This window comes from Eretmochelys imbricata, chromosome 6, assembly GCF_965152235.1.
Source record: "Eretmochelys imbricata isolate rEreImb1 chromosome 6, rEreImb1.hap1, whole genome shotgun sequence".
NCBI classification, from domain to species: Eukaryota; Metazoa; Chordata; order Testudines; family Cheloniidae; genus Eretmochelys; species Eretmochelys imbricata.
In genome coordinates, this window is record NC_135577.1 from 16,324,912 (window position 1) to 16,333,062 (window position 8,151).

Consider the following 8,151-nt stretch of genomic DNA (forward strand, 5'->3'; position numbering starts at 1 on the left):
CATGGACAGCAGTGTAGTCCTGGAGCTGGAAGGTACTGGAATGCCAGAGATCCCCACTGGCCTGGCTCTCTACCCCTGCCCCCATGCTGCTCTCTGCCCCTGCCCTCACATGCAGGAGGCTGAATGGAGCCCTAACCTAGGGGCTGAGGGGTGAGGAGGGTCAAAGGGGTGTGCTGTGGAGGGTGGATAGTACGGAAATGGTGTTCCAGCACATTCCGGCTCCACTACACCACTGGCTGTCTCCTTAGAGCCTGGGAAACAAGCGCTAGTGTCCCACAGTCTCTTCAAGCTCCCTGTGAGCCTCTGCCATGTGCACAGCCTGCAGCCCTTCTCCTCTGCCTCTTCTCCGCTTGGGGGAGTGGGATGGGTTTAATTCCTGCAACGCCATCCTGACAGTGTACCCTTCTAGTGCTTGTGCCGCTCCACCACTGAGTCCTCCAGTCTGGCTCCCATTCTTCCTGTGGCTGAACTCCTCCCCTTGCGTTTCCATTGGTTCCACTCTCAGAGAGGGATTCTGGGTGGCCAGGCTGCATGCCCACAATGGAAATCTCCCAAGTACCTTCAAACAGCTGATGCACACGCCTAGTGGCCACCACGCCCAATTTCAGGGTGATTCCGGCCTATCCAGCGTAGTCACTCTGCCTGCCTCCAGCAAGTCTGCTGGCATGAAGAGTCCCACCCAGAAGGCAATGCAAGCACACAGGATACACAGGGACTCCTGCCCCACAGAATCCCCTGCTATTCCTGTCCTGGGTCTCCAAGCAGCTCTGCTGATGCCCCTTCAGCTTGACTCACAGGCCCCCCTGCTATTCCAGCCCTCGGGCCTGACACACATACATTTGCTCCTCACTCCTGATTTCCCCTTCCTGTTCCATACCGTAACCTCTTCTGACCAAAGGTGGCTGATCATAACCAGTAGTGTTGCACTCTACAATGAATTCTACAAGTGGTATAAGTGGAGGATGGCAGCTCTGTGATGACCCAACCCCAGCTCAGTGTGGTTTGTGGCATAGCATGGGATTTGAATGCAGGGCTCCAGCAGTGAGAGAGTGACATGATAACCTCCTGCTTTTGCTGCCATGGCCTTGTATGCCACGTTCCTTGGCCCACCAACCAGGGCTTTTTATTGGGATTAGCATAGGCTTCCAGCTCTAGTCTCCTGGGTACAGTCTGGGCCCAAGTGAAGGGATGGATGTTTGGTGACTCCATGTCAGATGAGTGGGGAGGGGAGAGGTCTCACGCCCAGACCCTGGTGGGACAGGGGCCCACATTGCCAGACAAATTAATCATAATTGCGCCCTTTTATCTCATTAGACAAACCAGAGATCCAATCCTCTCTTTTCTCCCACGTTTTGAGGTAACCCTTCCAGGTCAGGGCTGGAACAGATTATTGGACCTGGGGATAGAGGTCTTCTCTGTCCTGGGACCTTCAATTCAGAATAAGGAATCTATCCCTGATGCCCCTTCCCTTCAGCTCCCTGTCTGGGTGATGCTGTGTGTACCATATCGCCTCCCACAGGTGGCCCTGTTCAGGCTGAAGGTCTAGAAATCATGGAGATTCTATTCCAGTGACTCAGTGCCCTGATCTAAATATTTGATGAATATGCATGAGCTCATCTACAGAAACAGCAGCAAATATTATGATTATCAGGCCTGCAACCTGACAAGGCTACAGCATGGAACAAACTTTAGGAAGTGCCATGCTCCTGGCTGGCTCTTGTTAGGTGTCCTGGTAGCTCTGGCAGCTTCCTGATTTACCCCTTCTCTTGGTGTGGGTGGCGGGCTGTGGCTGGTATGCTGGCCTCCCTGGTCTGGGAGGGAGATTTGGCTGCTTCCTGCCATCTAGTGGGGAATGCTCTGCATGGACTGGAGTAGTGCCAGAGGCCATAGTCAAGATCCCATTTTGCTAGGTGCTAGACAGCCCCTGCACTGGAGAGCTTCCAAGCTGAACAGACAAAGAGAGGATCATTATCCCCATTGTACAGGTGGGGAACTGAGGCACAAAGAGGGAAAGTGACTTGCCCAAGGTCTGTAGCACAGACTGGGATTGAACCTAGGTCTCAATCCAATGCCTTCGCCACAGGCCAGAGTCGGAGAAGCCAGAGGATTGCCTTTCTTACGCTGTAGTTTGTATTTACTCCTCTAAGCATAGAAGGCCTCATAAACCAAAACAGGCCGTCGGCGTTTGAACCTAATGTTACTATTCCCTGTGAGCCCTGCCCTGTTAGAACAGCTGGGAACCAGACCCTTCCCCTTCCTCTGTGTCACTGTCGTAAGGACCCACCTTAACCCCCGCTTTCTCCCTCCAGCCTCGTTTGTTGCATCTGAGTACTGGCCAATTTCCTTGAGTTTACATGTCTGGGGACAACACAGAGACTACGACTCTTTCCAAAGGGGCTAAACAGACTTGCCCGGAAAGATGCACAATGGTCTTTTCCCAAGGTCTCTGCCTGTTAGTGAGTGGAACCAGTTCTGGTCTAAACCATGTTGCTTCTTCCCAAACTGGCTTCTCTGCCAAGCCATGTGCTTAGAAAACTCCTCTGTGCAGAGCTGGGTGAAGGTCCTTGGACCAGGTGAGTTACATTGATGGTTGTGATTTGTGAGATCCCTGGGCTGCGGCCCTTCCTTGGGTGTCTTGCTTTAGCCGCTCCTTGCCCCTTGCTTGGTGGCTGGGAAATGGGACTCTGGCTGCCCTTGGTTTAGGCCATGGGTAGTTATTCCCTAATTCTTCATTCTGGGGTTTCCTTCCAAGCAGCTGGTGCCAGAAGACAGGACACTGGGCAAATGGACCTCACCTCTGATCCAGTCTGGCTATTCCCGAGTTTCTCCAGTGAAGTGAAATCTGTCCCTGCTGTCTCCTAGGTCTGGCCCCATCTCTAACAACACCTCGGAATGTGACCCCGCCCCCTCATAGACCCAGCCCTCATGCTGGCCCTGGCTTTCCTCTGTGCTGGCCTAAGGACTGGGTCATCTCCTGGCCCCACAGCAAATCCTAGCTGTGGGTTCATGTAGTGGTGGGTCAGAGAGCCCGCATGTAACTGCAGCTGGGTGTGTCCCCGCCTGTGTGAATGCTGGTGGAAGTGTAGGACTGGGAGCGGGTCTGCAGCTTGTCACAGCACAGTGTGAGAAGGAACCGAGGCTGGTGAGTCAAAGGATTCAGGGGTCCCCAGTTCCAGTGGTACCTGTCACAGCCCTTACCCCCAAATGGCTGTGTTATGTAATTTATGGACAGCCCCCAAGCCCATCTCATGAGATACTGTTGTAAGTAACAAAACAAACAGGTCAGGAGTGAGGGGCATTAGCATAGTGGGGGATGGGGTGGGACAAGAATGGAATTGCAGTGTGGGAGCTGCAGGTCATTGTAAGGGGGCATCAGCAGAGCTGTGTGTGGGGAGCCAGGGCTGGAAAAGCAAGAGGCTGTGGGTCAGGTTGAAGGGACATTGGGAGAGCTGCATGTGGAGGGAGCTCAGGGCTGGCATATCAGGAGGCTGCAGATTGAGATTGGGAGCCACAGCAGAAGATATGAGAATGTTCCCTTCCTGCCTCCTCATCAGTGGAATGTGGGTCACCCCGCCCACCAGAGAGAAACAATTCACTACAATGCTCTTATAGTCCTTTATTCTACTGTTGGTAAGATTAGAGACGAGAGGGTGAGTTTGGGGTGGGGAATAGTGTGTGTCCATTAAGGTCCCAGCAGCAATAAGGGTCACTAGACTGACTCGCATTGTTGGGGCTCTGGAGAAACAGATACTCTCCGGGGTCAGGGTTCCATGGCAGTGTCCCGGGGATGGTGCTGTGTTCATGCCACGGGGGCCAGGCCCACCTAGTTGTTGGCCCTGTCGAAGACAACGTAGTACTGGCGGATGAAGACATCTCCGAGGATCCAGAGCTCTCCAGAGGTGGTGGGGAGGTCGATGCCGTCAAAACTGGGAGATCAAGAGCCTGAGTTCTGCACTAGGGTAAAATAGGACATGGGTTATTGGGCTGGAACTTCAATGACCCCTTGAGTTATTATCCTGCAGGAAGTGCACATGCCTGCACCTGCACCATCTTGGGATGGGATCTCACCACTGCTCCCAAGCTAAGCAGCGTTAGCCTGGGTCAGGCCTTGGCTTGGAGACTTTAAGGGACAGCTTGGGGATGCAAGCAGCGGGGTTGGTGAGTGAGGCCTGGATGCTCACAGGTATTTAGGGGCATAACTCCCATTGAGGTACCTTTGTGGATCTGGGCCTCAGTACAGTCCCAGTGCTTCAGCCTGAGGCTAAGGGGTGCAGCCTGTGAAGTGGGAAGAAAAGCAAGGCCCTGATCACTTCTTTTCATCCCTTGAGGGGGCAAAGCGCGCTCTCTCCAGACTCCTGGCCAGATTCCAAAGGGAGCGATTACATTCTGCCACCAGAAATCCTGCTGTGATTATAAGTGGATCTGGGCTTCCCCACTGCTTGTCCCACCTACCAGCTGGTGTTGCTGTGTGCTGTTAAAGCAGTTTAGCTGTTCCTCCCCAGAGGGAAGCAAACCTTTATCATGGGGAAGGAACATCCTTCCTGATGCCCATATGCCCGTGCCCTGGAGCACGAGGCAGTGATCTCTCTTGATCTAGCCTCCCAGCTGGGGTAGCTGCTCATTTAATTCTCTCCTAGCCCTGTAAGTCCCCTGCCCTGGTGATTTCCTACGGTGGCCAGCTCTACAGGCTGCCTCGCTGCTCTTGCGGTATGTCACTTTCACTGTGGGCCTGCCTTGATCTTGACCATCCCTCCCCCTGGATCCGTTTGTGGGAAGAGCTCTCTGCCGCCCCACTCTCATACTGGGGACAGACTCTGAGCTGCATCTCAGTGACGCTCCTGCAGGCCCATGCCGGCTATGCAGGGGAATTTTGCCAGCATGCTCAGTGCAATGGCCTCAGGCACAAGCCCTGGCTAAGAGGCCCCGAGGCGGCTTTCTCAGCAGGACACTCACATCAGTGATGTAGGCACTAGTGGGCAGAGGGAACTCGATGCCTATGATGGTGAAGACAATGTTGGGCAGGCTGCTCATGGCACTGCAGCTGATCTGCAGGGAGGGAGGCAACACACGGAGGAAAGGTTAGACACGTCTCAGGCACTAGGTTCTCCAATGAGGGAGATGGAGCATCACATCCGTGTGTAGCAGACACCTCTAGAAGCATCTCTCCCTCTCCCTGCCCTTACCGTGCCATCACTGGTGCCGATGTAGGAGTTGATGTTGGAGATGCCAGAAGGGGGCCCAGCCAGCAGAGAAGTGCCAGTGTCAATGACAGCCCGGCAGCCACCAGAGCAAGCGATGGTCTCTCCGTTCATGGTGACGCTGCAAGAGAGAGAGTCGGGGGAACGTTCCCAGTAATATTTCAGCCTCAACTTTCCTTGGCTATTGCCCATCGCTCATCGTCCTACAACCTTCTGGGACTGTGACCGATCTAGCCTGGGGGTCACAATCAGAGGTCAAGGGGTTGTGCCTACCCTGCCCTGTACTTTATTGCTAAGCAGAGCGGGCCAGATGAGGGTTCCTGGTGTGGACGAGGTGGAGAACCACTGATCTAACCTTCTCACTGGTGAGCCCCTTTCCTATAGCTCCAAGGAAGGTGTGATTCTGACTCCCTTGTCTCTTGCCTTGTCTAGACTCTGTGATTTGAGCTTCCCCAGGCTCCAGCATGCATCTCCTTTTGCCTGTCTCCTCAAGGTGGCCGATGAAGGGGAAGGACCAAGGGGTAGGAGATACCTGTCCATGGTGATTTGCCAGTAAGTCTCAGCAGAGAGAGGGATCTAGTTGAGGTTCCCAGAGTAGTAAGATGAGTCGATGCCGCTGAACATCAGAAAGCTCCTGCTCTGGTCGTCCCTAGAAAGGGAGAGGGGAGAGTCGAAGCAGATGTATGAATGGCTGGCTGGCAAGTCAATAGCAAACGCTCTGTCTGAACATAATAATGGCCATACTGGGTCAGACCAAAGGTCCATCTAGCCCAGTATCCTGTCTTTCGACAGTGGCCAATGCCAGGTGCCCCAGAGGGAATGAACAGAACTGAATCAACAAGTCATCCATCCTCTGTTGCCATTCCCAGCTTCTGGCAAACAGAGGCTAGGAACACCATCCCTGCCCATCCTGGCTAATAGCCATTGATGGACCTATCCTCCATGAACTTATCGAGTTCCTTTTTGAACCCTTCCCTGTTAGAGAAAGCCACAGCGGGGCAGTGCTGGGATACATCACTGTCTAGTAGCGGTGAAAGGACATGACGGTTGTCTGGGCGGGGCACCTCTACCCCCACTTTGATAACTGTCTCTTGCCAGGTCTCAAAAGCGAAACAGGGCTGGGCCTGCCCTAAAATTGGATGAGAGACCTCCAAGGAAAGGCCCTGTGGGACAACAGGGGAAATCAGATAAGCTGATTTTCAGGACCAGTTCTGCTCAGATAAACTTGTTCGAACTGATAAGTTTTTATACACAGAGTAGCAAGGTCAGACCTGCCCAGTTCTAGGCCCCTTTGCTAGGGTTGTCACTGGCCTAAGGCGACTTTACTCCTAGTCACATGAAAACCTCATCCTTCCCCTGGTGTTTGCTTGTCCCCACAGGGTTAGGAGTGGATAGTGCTAAATGTGGGCACATGGCCTGGTGCCCAAGTCCGTGGATGGCCTCTTGCCAGGAATAGGATGGCAGCAGTGTCAGGGCTAAGCAGCGAGGCCTTCCCACACGTCCCAGCCATGGGGACTTGAACCCATGATCTGCTCCCGGTGCAGGTAATCACGCTCCAGTTTGGGGGCCAACCAGGATCTCCTTTTCTCTCCCCCTAAACCCTATGTCATGGTGAACTTACCCTCTACCCAACCAGGGCTGGACATCTCTTCCCTCTTCTCCTCCGCTGGTGGACTCCGTAGCCCACCAATGCCTTAGTCCTGTCATTCCCAACCACAGCTTACCATTTGCCCTCAGACTTGTTGAGGGCAGTCACATCACATTCATAGAATCAACGAAGATTAGGGTTGGAACAGACCGCAGGAGGCCATCTAGTCCAACCCCCTACTCAAAGCAGGACCAACCCCAACTAAATCATACCGGCCAGGGCTTTGTCAAGCCGGGCCTTAAAATTCTCTATGGATGGAGATTCCACCACCTCCCTAACGCAATGCTCCAGATGTGGCCTCACCCGTACCGAATAAAGGGGAATAGCACTTCCCTCGATATACTGGCAATGCTCCTACTAATGCAGCCCAATATGCCATTAGCTTTCTTGGCAACAAGGGCACACTGTTGATTTATACCCAGCTTCTCATCCACTGTAATCCCCAGGTCCTTTTCTGCAGAACTGCCGGTTAGCTAGTCAGTCCCCAGCCTGTAGCAGTGCATGGGATTCTTCCGTCCTAAGTGCAGGACTCTGCACTTGTCTTTGTTGAACCTCATCAGATTTCTTTTGGCCCAATCCTCCAATTTGTCTAGGTCACTCTGGACCCTATTCCTACGCTCCAGCGTATCTACCTCTCCCCACAGTTTCGTGTAATCTTCAAACTTGCTGAGGGTGCAATCCATCCCATCATCCAAATAATTAATGAAGATGTTGAACAAAACTGATCCCAGGGGCACTCCACTTGATACCAGCTGCCAACTAGATTCAGCCATTCATCTACCCACACCCAAACCGAGTCCTCACACCTGATCCTTTCCTTCCCTGACATGTGTCACTAGGAAATTCACAAAGACCATCAGCATATTTCATCCACAGGGTTGACAAAGATTTTTTCTACTGAACTGAGTGAGCTGGACCAGTGCCATAAAGGTGAACGGCTCCATATCCTCTGAGTCAACCAGTTACTCAGACTGTAGCATGCCATGCATCCTATTTCCCTGTACACTAACTTCAGCTCCTTGCGCTGACCTGGGCTCAGATTCATACCAATGAGCTAGAGGTGTAAAGCTTCACATCTCAGTTCCCATAGAGACACCAGTTCCCACTACATGGCTGTTTTACAACTGGGGCCCAAACTGGAACCAGCGACCTAGAGATGAATACCTCTATATCCCATTCCAATTCCTCTGTGCCTCCTGTTTGCTCTTTAAAACAACCCAGCATCATTTCTTTTCAAAGCTTAGCCGGGAAACCTCCCCTAACTCTCACCCCTTCCCTCTAGAAGATGCCCCCATTTTCAGGTCA

The 8,151-nt window shown here is 52.9% G+C and overlaps 1 pseudogene; it reads right to left on the reverse strand.

Annotated features, from left to right (window-relative positions):
* Positions 1-3,799: 3,799 nt before the first annotated feature.
* The window catches only part of LOC144267161 (pepsin A-like), a 56,394-nt pseudogene continuing 52,042 nt past the window's right edge, over positions 3,800-8,151 (reverse strand).